Here is a 12,587-nt window from a genome sequence, read left to right as displayed (position 1 = left end):
GGCATTTGGGTCTGACTGCTCAACCCTAAAATGATCCCTCATTACCAGAAGACAAAGCTTTCTCTTACAGCTCATTATGTGAGAATCCATCTGACAGATTATTGTGGTATTTTGTAAAAATAGTCTAAGTCAGCAGTTTGACTACATCATGTGTTTATAAACAGCAAAAATCAGGATTATTAGAGAGTTACTGTTATTTCTTCATATCCTGGTGATTTTTTTGAAAATTGCTCATGCTTAACTGTGACCCACCAACAAATCCTGTCTTTTTTTTTTTTTTTAACTGTGTCTAAAAACAGATCCAGGGTCATTCCTGCTTCTGTCTGCATGCTGAGTCTGTTTGCATGCTGGGTTGCTTTCGCTCTGTTTGGTGTTCGCCCACGTTTGTTTACTGTACTGAAGCTCATCCAGTTTCCAGTCTCCCTACTTGATTGAGGTGCAGCTTTTAACTGGCAACATGCAAAATAACTTGCAGTAAAATGTGCAAGCTCCTCTTTCTTTGGGGGAAAAAAAGAAAAGAAAAGCTCAGAAACAGTTGCAATAAATATTTGATCAAGTCGGCACCGTCGATGTTTCTTTTACTCGAATTCTGTTCATTGATCTTGAAAAATGTGTCACCCAGATTTGAGGAAAATATACTTTGAATTCTGCTTTTATAAACATAACTTTGCAGCAACACGCTTCGTTTAAGTGTTTTGTTGTTTCATTTACCTTTTTAGCTGCTTAATCTTTGATTTTAGTGGATTCCTTGTCGAGTGACTTCAGATGTTTTGACCAGCCAGTGGATATGATGAATGTGAGATGGCATAAGAAGGTGTGAAAGCACATATTGTTGCACATTTTTTTTCAATAAACACCAATTTCCTGCAACAAGTCTCAAACACCGTTCCTGCCTTTTCACACCTTCCTACTTCCACGCTTTTATTTTGCTATTTTAGAACGAAGCCAGAAGCAGCCCTTGTGTGGAGTTTCTCCTTTTATTTAATAATATCAGTGTGTGGAAGTCTGTCTTTCGTTTGCTCGCCCACTCGTCATACCTCTCAGGTCTCATTTAACAAGTATGAAAGGGGGGGGAAAAATAGTGGTGATTGGTTTCTCTGTGGTGCGTTTGGCAGTGATGTGGTTCCATCTGCAATCACGCGTCTCTATACTTAGACATGCTTTGCTGCTTTGAGCAGAATCTCGCACGGGCAATTAGAGTGAACCGTTGTCTCGTTTAAAATTACAGACCCCAATCAGATCGTCGTTTTATTTAAACAAATCAGCATGTCCATCCTGGCATTCTGCCCCAGCAACTGGCTGATGTACAGTAGCGTCCAATTGATGTTTTGAGGTATTTTATTCTACTCTTTGCTCCCAGTTCTTACTGGTGGATTTTTTTAAATGTTCATTACCGTCCTGCTCACTGTAGTCATCCTGAACTATAGTCATCATGACAGGAAGTTCCTTTAATCTGATTCTGCACCAAAAACCTTATTTTACTAATAGAAATTGGAAGCAGGCTGTACTGCAACTTATTAGCCTCAATTATATCCTATTTTTCCAGTTATTTATTTCTACATATGTGTCATAAAACTTAGATTTAGCTCACTCAGTACCTTAGAAACAAACGGTGGAATGCAAATCAGAATTGCGAAAGCTGAGATTTTGCACACAAGCAGAACATTTTCTTTTCCTGTGAGAAACGTCTGATTGTAACTCCTTGACATTCGAACAGTAGAGGCTGTAAACACATGAAATTTGACTTACCAGTACAAAAAACATTTTTTTAAAACTGCAAACAAAATGCATGAATTCACATTATGTAGCCACATCAGCCTCCTTGGTTCTCTAGCAGTGATTTCTGAACTCAGATCCCAGATAATTGTCTGACTGCTTCTGGCTTCCTAAGGCGTTGGCGTCTGCTGAAGCGACTGCAGCAGCTAGCTTGTGTCTGTGTGGTTGTTTGTTTCTCTGATGTTCTGGCCATCCAGCAGGAACGAACTTGTTGCCGACTGCTGTGACAGACGACGCTCCTTCTGCAACCCTAAACAGAACATTTCAGAGGAGCGTTAGTCGTTTAATTTTAAGTTCCGGTTTTTGCATTTTAGTCCTGTTACGACAACAAAAGTCAATGTGTTAACAGTGAGCCAAAGCATCATGACTACTTTCTGTAGTCTGCAGAATTGAAAATGGCCGCCCCGACCAGACAGCGGTGCAGAATGCATCACGCTTTAATTGTAAAGTCAGATTCTGAAGCAGTCCATGAAGGGCTGTGCCTCTTGTGTTAATGTTAATAACACATAATGCTATTATCTACACTTCAGATTTACTCATCTCCCTGCTTTCTGTAAATAGTGGAGTTAATAGCATGAATCACTCGTGTAGCCTGAAAAGTGTAATTTACTCTAAAGTGGGGAAATTATGCAAAAAGAATAAGAGCTCCATGTTTGAAAGGGAATCTAGTCTCCCTGTTTTCAGCTTCAAACTTTTACTCTGTGACTCTCCTTCGACAACTTTTATAGAAAAACAATATTACCATTTTATTTTGCTTTTCTGAAGTTCATCTGTCTGAATCGGAAGCAAACTGTAGGTTTTACTCGCCTTCAAGGCTTTGCAGAAAACTTGAGCTGTCAGAAAATCCAGCCCAATAAAGTACTTCCTGTGTGTTTGAAATTATCCGCAGAACCCTGTCAAACGATTCCTGTTAACTTGTAAATGTAGCAACATGTGAAACATAATGGACTCTGTTCAGACTGGACACTGAAAATGTGCATTCTCCAAGTCTGATCCGGTTTAAACAGGATTTTAGTTGAGGAAGAAAATATAGTGGCCCAGCATCAAGCATGTCTGCCTTGTGTTCAGCAATCAAGCAGAGGCGCACACACACACACACACACACACACACACACACACACAGGCACTGAGAGGCGAAGGAGGTGATTGATTGGCTGCAAAGCGGCTGAGTAGAGCTGGATGTGGAGGCTTTTGTGTATCTGTGCATCAATATGAATAACATGAAAAAGCAAGTCTATAGCACAGACTCCTTATTTTCTTACATTTGTAGTTATAAATGTGTAAAATAAAAAGCACAGTCAGATGTGTAGCTTTTGATTGCTCCTATTATTTCGTCATAGAGGATTTGCATTGAGAATTTGCAGGATTTTTGCATCATCATTTGCATCAGTGAGTAGTAACAGCTCAACAAGCAGCTTGTCCAAAGTTTGTCAATATTTTTCAACGATCAGCGCCCGGCTGACGGTTAATTGTCGTGCTGCCGTTCTGGTTGAAAAACCGAACCGCGTCTGTCTGCTCCTCTCACTCTGCAGAGACGTCAGAGGACAGATTCTGAACAAGACTTGGGTCTTTGAAAATGAATCTGGAACCACAATGTCACAGAGGTTTTCCATCCCACATGATCACAAATTATGTTTAAATAAATGTCTAATCAGTCTAATTTAACTTGGTGCGTTTAAGTGTCACTGTTTCCAAACTTGTGTTTGTCTTTAGGTTTCCTTGATGCCAAATAAAAATCACAAAATGCTAATTTTGGTGGTTTGAAAAGATAAGTTACATAAACAATTAGACAGTTCCTTAGTTATATTCCAACATTAATAAACTGTTATTATTAAGATATATCATTATTATGATCTTCTACATCCTGTGCTGATACAGATCTTAGTCCATGAATGTGATTAAAATTGATTTTGGTTCTTCTGTGTTGGGTGTCATTACATCCTTTCAGCACCTTGTTCTTCTCTGTTCCTCTGCTAAACTGCAATGATTGCCTTTGGTTTCTCTTTGATTTTGTCTTGCAGTTTTCAACAATTTGCCAGAAGTTAAATAAATAATAGAAGCAGTCATTGTTTGATGCCAGTATTATTAGACTTTCCATTGATTTTTACCTTTTTCTCCCGTTTGGCACGCCAAACACTGAGATATTATGTATTTTTCCTGGTAATTAAATGTGCCAACACTGAAAACTCCTGCTGTTTTAATTTGTAAATGGATCAAACGAGACATGTTTTCATGCAGTCGCTGTTTTCTGTATTGTTTGATTCCAACGTACAACACCGATCAAGGAACGCAAATCACTTTTATTTCTTTTAATGAAATAAAATTCATTCATAGATCAAAATTCATACACAAATCGGTGTGTTTGTATAACAAGTCATAGAAAACCTGAGCAATTAGAAGTGACAGTGGAAAGTTGAAAGTTGTTTTTTTTACACACTCAGCAGGGAATTAAGCACAATATTTCTGGTATATAAATTGTTCAGGTTTTTGTAGAGAGAAGATCCAAATATAGTATTTCTGAACATTTTTTTTACTTCATATTTCTACACCTTTCATGTATTTACAGAAACATGAAGGGAAACTTTCTTTTGAAAACCCACACACCCACGTCTTTCTTTTAAATAAAAAAAAACCTCTTGATGCTTTCATTGCTACGTGCAATGAAAGCATGATATTTATTTTATCAAGTTGATGAAATAAAAAAATAATAATTAGCCTTGTATTTAATTTTTTTTTTTAAGAAGATAAATTCACGAGTGAAAATGGGACTAAAAGGAAAAGTGATGTAAACATAACAACGTTCCAATGTGTTTTTACTGAACATTACATTAGCAGATTACAATCTGGACTCCATTTAGTAGAATATACAGGAAAATATTCCTGATATTACACTGAAATTTCAGCATGTATCACAGCAGGAGATGATATAACATCAGCGCTGCGCAGCGTTTACCGTGATGGTCTTATTGGGCTGCAGGCATCCGGCGTGAAGGACAGTATTAACAATAAAAAGTGGTAGAATCGCGCGTGCATGCCAAGCAGCTCTGAGTGAATCCCAGGCAGAAAGGAGCGAAACTCGTACAGGAGTTTGTTTAACTCGTATTTCTTCTGGCTGGTCCCAGTGTGTTTATAATTCATGTTTCTACCAGCTTTTCCTTCAGGCCTGCAGCCAAGCTCTGCCTCAGCACCGTCTCAGTGAATTTTTATCAAAGACTAAATGGGCCTTTTGTTACGAAATTAAATGTGTTAAAGGTTGTTTGACAGTATTTCTATACAGCTTTCTTTTGAGGCCTTTCAGCTTCTCGCCGTGTTTTGAAAAGAGGATATAGGTTTTTGTTTTTGTCAGGAAAAAAGAAGAGAAGAAGATGGTTGTTCATAAAAACCAAACTGACAGGCGAAGGGATTAGAACGATGTCAAAGTATGAGCTGATGTCCTTCCTTTGTAAAGTTTTTATCCTCGTAAACAGCGGAAAGCGGCTGTGATGTCAAGAGCTCTAGTTTTAGACTTAATTGTCTTAATTGGTCTGATTATCCACACCTGTGATGATGATGATGATGATGATGATTTTAGAGCTGGTTTCTGTTGCTGCTGAAACTCATGTTTCTGTTCTCTTTATCTCTATAAACTCTGGCTTTTCTTTGGAACATTTTATTGTGTTAGTTTACCTTTGTGAGCAGAACCACTTGGGACAGATTTCAATTGATTTGCAGAGACAATTAAGAGACCACTTACAATGATCCGTTTCTTTGACTTTACTCCTCATAGGTTTATGTTTGAGTAAAATGAACTTTGTTCTTTTATTCCATGAACTACTGACAGCATCTGTCTGCAGTTCCAAGCAAAATCATAGTATTTATTTGCAGAAAACGAGAAATGGTCAAAATAAAAAGTTGCAGTGTTTTTTGCACAGCGTCACGTTGCAGTGCAGCGTTTTGACGAAGGCTGACCTTCATGTGAAGCAGACATGCGAGTATTCTAAGAACTACACTTGAATCCAGCCCAGGTTTTCACAATCGATGCCTTCTTGGATAGCCGAGGGAACATGAAAACGTTTTGGATCACTTCTCCTCATCAGCCTGCCTGGCAAATTATGAAACTGCAAGACGTGGAAGGAGCAGGCATTGATCTCTGAACGTCGGTTCTGTACTTACCTCGGTCGGCTCACTAGGGCTTGCAGCCTGAGTGATTTCAATGCTACAGTGCAGGTCAAGCGTCTGCAGTGAGGTGATATGATGTTTTACAGAGAGGAAAACTCAGCTCATTCCTGAAACTGGTTCGTCTGAATCTTAGCAGTTTGTGCGATTTTCACTATCTGACAAGTTGAGCGACTTTTGACTGTTTTTCTTTGAGGTTTTATGTCAACATAAAATTAATTTACTGTAACGCTAAGGACTGCATAACTATCCTATAAAATATCACTGCATTTCCTCCCACTGCAACAGAAACTCGATACCCAGGGTGGTTTTGTCCAGCAGTGGCTCGTGTCTGATTACTGTAAAAACTGAGTTGCAGCAGGAGCCAAGAAGAATCTATACCAATAGATTGGCAATGGATGGAATTGCATCACAGATTGAACTTGTGGAGTTTAAATTTAGAAATGTTTATAGAAACCAATCAAGCAGCCCATCAGCTAATCATGCGTGATTATGTCGAGAGGAACCGGGCAACGCTCTGCGACCGCAGCGCAATGATTAAAAAAAGAACCGCTCTCACACCCACGCACACAACGCCAAAAAAATAAAAAAATTAAATCTACGCTCTGCAATTATAGGTGTTATTTTTCCAGTAAATCAAAGCTGGGAGTTTCTGGTGCATTGTTCAAGTTTAGCACGGTAAACAGCTGTGCGGTTGAGTTAAGAGAGGATAAAAATAGGTTAGACGTGCACACATGTCTTGTTTTACCACTAATGTTTATTCAGAAGGCTTTGTCTAAGTCTTTTTTTTTTCTTGCACTATATATAGAAAAATCAATACAATTTGTTCTACCCTGATTAGGAGCTAAACTAAATCTCCTGCCATGATTTTGAGGTGGTAGGAGATGTTCTTAAAGCAATCAAAATGTCGCTTTAAGAAAGCTGCAGTTTCCTCCCAGTGAAGCTTTTTTTATTTTTATTTTTTTAGATACATTTTACAGAAAAAAATGTCTAACGTGTGGGAAAATGAGATTGATGATTGTCCTTTCAGAGCTGCCGTACAAATTGTGAATCTTCATATGTGCTAAGTTATCATAAAATCTGAAGTTTGTTCCTGGGTGGTTAACTCGGGGCTTGTTTTTGCCGTTCAAAGTTCATTTAGTCTTAGAAGTCACGTTTTATATTTTACCATTTCGTGACTTTTGACTCCAGAATTTAATGTTCTGTACCAGTCCATTAGCTGCAGCACAAACTCAAAGCTGAACCACACGCGCTTCAATCAAATCCCCTTTTTTTTTTTTTTTTTTTTCGGTCGGTGCCGTCAGAATTTTTCAAATAAATTCAGTTCAAATTTTGATGCATTTCTTTAGCTGTTGATGAATTTAGAGCTTTAGCGGAGGAGCAAAAGAAACAAGTTTCATCTGATTGGATGGTTGGTGAATATAAAGGAATATGAGGATGTCTTGTTTTTGTGTCGAACATTTCCCTCCTATTTGTTTGTTAGCCGGATTCCTCCTTCTCCGTATCGTTAGCCGGATTCCAGCAGCAAGTGTTTTGGCCGGAGCGCCACACGTCTCCGCGCTCCCTGAGTGGAACATTTGAGTGCAGTGACAAACTGAATAGCTGGATTTCCTCTCCTGCTTGCCACTGTTATCTCCACTCACCGTCGGTACAGATGTGTTTCCTCTGTAATTCCCCGGGCGGTGTTGCTGTTTTCTTTTTAAAACCGTGTGTTTGTGCACGCTGAGGGGTTCAAAGGCCGTCCGGGGGATACAATCAAATTCTGCCAGCATACATCTGCCATTCTCTGTCTGTACCTGCGCAGTGTAAGAATATGACGCGGGCTTAGTGCCAAACAAAAGCATTATTTTATTTTATTCATTGCAGAGCATGAGGGTAGATCAGCCGGTCTCACTGTTGTTTGGGATGTGGAAATCCTAGTTTTTGTTTTCACTTGGAAAAATGTTTCTCATGATTTTCTGGTAGGTTTTACGTAGATTAAACTAATCACAATTAGGAACAGGAGCAAGTCTGTGCATTTGCAGTGAACGCCAAGATTGCTATTTTTATCTGTATTTGCATCGCTATCAAATAAAACCTGACAGAAAATAAATTTGGTAGCAAACCTGCTGCTTGAATAGCTACACCAAGATGCTTCCTAAATACACACTTTACCTTCTAGGTACAAACTGAAAAGCCAGTCAGGAACCAAACTATGTCATTTAATTAATTATTCCATAAAGGGAGAGATTTTATGTGTTCATTAACAAAGCTGCTTGTGGTTGTCAAATAAAACCTGTCCAGTGAATCCAGTTTTTATTTGTCTCACTTCTCTTATTGATGAAGTGAAACAGCTTTGTTCCTGTTTCTACATGAACAAATCTGGATATGGAATATAATTAACGTGTAAGTAGTTTCGTTTGTTGAGACACTGAAATCTCAGGATATTTTCTTGACTCTTCCATGGTGATGGTATTTTTTTCACCCTTTAAAATGTAAAGTGGAAATGTATATCTATAGGTAATCATAAAATGTCTCAACAATTGGAGTTCACACCTCTTGCCTGCGGGGGCGCTGCTGCACCAACAAGGAAATGACACAAAAACCTTCGAAGAAGACATGAGCGCAACTTCTTCCTTAACAAAATGTAAACATATATGAAGTAGAATCAGATTGGAGCAGCTGTAGGATTTCTCTATGTTTTTGATCAAAGTCGACGAGCCATTTCCCCCGCTAACGCTAGCCTTGCGTATTTGTTTTGGTTGCATTTACCCAGAATGCCCTGCGCTGGAGTCCACTTCCTGCTCCGGTCCTCGTGGCATTCACATTTGCATTCAAACCGTGCAGAGACTAAGGTTTTTAAACGAACCAGACTTTGTAGACACAGGGACTAGAGTTTGACTAAAGCGAACTAAACAGGGCCGATGTGAATGCTCTCTGAACCAGTAAGTGGACTATAGCACCTTATGGCTGCTTTGGTGGCAAATTTAGGAAGCCATGTCAAATGACTTCAGTTAAAACACTCTAAGGTTCACAGATACAATCTGTTGCTTTAGTTTCTTAACGTTTATTCTATTGGTGGAGAAAAATGTCAGACTATAAGAGATGTAATGTTACCCTCAGTTCTGCCTCATTTCTCCCATCTGCTCTTTCAAAATCTTAAAGAAATTCAAAACTAAAACTCTCCTGTGAGAAATGCATGTGGCTTAAAAACTGCTTTTAAGTGAAACTGTTTCAATCAGTTTAAAAACAAGAACAATGGGAAAGAAGGAAAAAGCTTTCTTATTCTGCAGGACGATTCTGAAACTGCAGCACAAGAGCTGATAAAAATGAGTTTCGCTATCCACATTAACAGAAGGCAGAACAAACTGTTTACAGATGCACATTTAGATGCATTTCAAATTTGGCCGTGTAAGACATCAGAGGTGCAGCTGAAATGAAGGACGTCAACACCGGCGAGGACGATATGAGGCGCCGAAAAGATGGACGAGCGAACGAGCTGGGAGAAAAGTAAGAGAAATGAATGGTAGCGTTCTCAAGGAGAAGGCGAGATAAGGCAACGGTTTCATATCGGCGAAAACACATTTCAAGAGAAAACAATGCTGCTACCCTTCGATTAGTTTCACCTGCATGATCCTAAAGGGCGACCTGGAGTGACATCACCGCTCCGTAACGAGGGGAAAACAGAGACACCGGGAGAAAGACTTCACCTTGGACGGCGCAGCTGGTAAAAAACAAAAATCTCTGATATGGCAGGCTGATGAGAAAGAGGGAAGCTTTACAATCCTTTCTCATCCATTTACTGAATCCATGTTTTGAATATTGATTCTTTGCTTGGCGTCCACACGAGTCTGAAAGCTTTTTACACGGCTGAGCTTCGAGTTAGATTTGAGAAAAAAGCTCCGCTCAAAAATGTCAGGATTTTTTTCCTGCACAGCCTCAAACAAATTAAAACTTAAATACTTTTAAATACAGATTTATTTATTTTTTTTTACATTTTGTCATGTAAACATGATTTGTTTTACCACTAGTTATGATTTAAATCAAAGAAAACTATTTTGTGGACCTGTTGACCCGTTCTGGTTGATTTTTCTGCACGCCTGACACGCTCTCTAAAAATCCCCGAGACTTTCACACAGTAACACGCTGAAATAGAACATCAACCCAGACCACATCATAAAACAAGCCCAGCAAAGACTAAATTTCCTCAGGCATGTGAAGAAGTATCCTGTCAGAAGACACCTGCAGATCCAGCCCTGCAGACCAGCGGATCATCTGTCAGTGTGCGGCCGGGAGCCTCCGTGTTTCCCTCCAGAAAAGAGAGAGGGAGAAAACTGGAGAGTGTTGTCACTAAAGCCTGACATAATTGCTTGCAACCTCTCTGCTGTCAGCTTGTTCCATATAAAGCACACCTTTCACCACGAAAAAAGCTGTTTTTCCTTCTGCCGAGGTCACAAAAAATGACAACCTTTGACCAGGTTGTTTCTTTGGAGCCTTATGCAACACGCAGAACAGAGCAAATTTATTTCCACCGTCATGCATCATTCACTTTATGCCATTAATCATTTAGATTTCCCCACAGCGTCAACATAAAGAGACCACCTCCAACTGAAGCCTCTCGTATTCGCATTGATGTTTTCCAGGGTGTGGCGGCGTGTCGTCCTCATGTGGTTATTATTTTCTGCCTTTTTCTGCTCCAAAACAATAAGGATCTAGTCAATAATTAAACTATTTCTACATGAGAAGTTTTTATAACTCCTGTGCTCAGAGTAAAAGCTCCGAGAGACACGGTTTATTGGTGGATAGGTGAGGAAAAATAATTCAGAAACTTTATCATAGTCGTTGTATTTTATAGCAACATGATGGCGGCTAAGAGTTTCTCATATTTTTCTTTATGAATGCAACTTTACAGTTCCCTGGAGAACTGTTTATCCTCCTAAATATGTCTTCGGTTTTGGCCTAATGTGCCAAAAAAAAAAACAACAAAGCTAGACAGAAACAATACAGGATTTTTAACTTTCGTTTTAAATTTTTTTCTTATAATTTCACAATCTGCTTTTGCTTTTTTCCCTTCTTTTACAGAGAAGTATAAAAACATCCATCTGATGAGCTGCCATAGTTATTTCAAATCAGATAAGTTATGTACATTTAGTTTGCTTCAAAACTGGAATTTATTTTCACCCAGGTGTAATGGAACAAGAAAGACGGCAGGAAATCTCATTAAATGATTATCTGAGTCATTTAGAAACTCGTGTTTGTTTGATTCCACCAAGTGAAGGATTTAAGAGATGCTAGTTGGCGAGAAGCAACTGATGAAGTATTAGAATCGGCTTCGTTATGTTTGCCTCTATCGCCTTTCAGCTAAAACATTTCTGTTAATTTCCATATATGCAGATTTTTAGCATGTTGCACTTTTGTTGTAGTAACCAAGAAGCTTCATATCGAAGTTAAGGGCTGGAGCAGCGTTTTATGATGGATTCTCTTCATATTCAAACTACGGATTTCACAATTTCCCAGTCAGAAATGAAGCAAGAATATCATAAAAATGGGAACTCAACAGTTTAGTACCCAATATGGCTGTTTGCATGCAGAATCACTAAAAGTGGCCAAATTAAACTTTTGCACTTTTGGAAGTTTGCATCTCATTAAACATGTGGCTTTTGTGGCGAGTCTGTGAAATGAAATTTAATTAACTCAAAGTAAAAACAAACATTAAAACAGTTTATCATGCCCATTTATGTGCAATTTCACATTATTTGTTCGAAACATTTAAATCTCCCCACAACAGATAAACTCTTACGTTACATTCTCATCCTTAAATGTATAATTACTTATACGTTTTTGGTCTTTGAGACAACATATTTCCTAACATTCATACTTCAGAACATATATATATTTTTTTTTTATTTTATTTTTTCAAATGTTGACATTTAAACAAAAGAACAAAACAAAATTCAACCAAAAGAAGAAAAAAAATGTTCCAGGTTCAAGTTGAATTGCAACTGAAGGAATATTTCACAAAGCACAGATCAAGATGTCAAACGGCTTAATTAAACACCGAAAAGCCTTTAATTAAAACGAAATGCTTCCCTGTGAGGATTGTCTGAACTCCTTACTGGACGTGAAATTCCTCCCAGCCCGTCAAACTCTCCTGCTCACTTGGTGATTCTGGTCAGAAGTCGCTGCCAACTCTCATCACTTCTTCCTCTGGCACACAATCTGTGGACGACCACTGGCGTCTCCTAGCAACACCATTTGTTGCCATTTCAATTTTGTTCGTCTGAAGAACAAAAGAAGAATTAGCTTTGAAACACTTAAATTAAGCTCCTCCTATCGATGTGACTCATTTTTCCATTCAGAGGAGAAAAAAAAAAAAGAAGCCGTTTATTCGTCACAGCGGGCCGAAGGAAATCTTCTTACCGCTGATAGTCCTGCTTGCTTTGTCACTGTTGTGAAGCATCAAAAGGCGAGCACAGTGTGAATCTGAATAGGAACTGCCTCATTATAAAAATAACTATCTATTTTGCGTTCTGGAAGGGTGAATTTCAAATGGTGCAAAGCCAAAACAGCAGCCTTGAGGAAAAAAAAAAAAAAAAAAAAGAGTGCGTTGTCTGATGTGGCTCTCTGATACGACTATATAAAGCACAGTTCATTCCCTTCACAGCTGGGAGCTGGAG

Source organism: Poecilia latipinna, unplaced genomic scaffold (genome assembly GCF_001443285.1).
Source record: "Poecilia latipinna isolate Pla-1442-1.1 unplaced genomic scaffold, P_latipinna-1.0 Scaffold9, whole genome shotgun sequence".
Classification (NCBI taxonomy): Eukaryota; Metazoa; Chordata; class Actinopteri; order Cyprinodontiformes; family Poeciliidae; genus Poecilia; species Poecilia latipinna.
Note: the sequence above shows the minus strand (reverse complement) of the source record.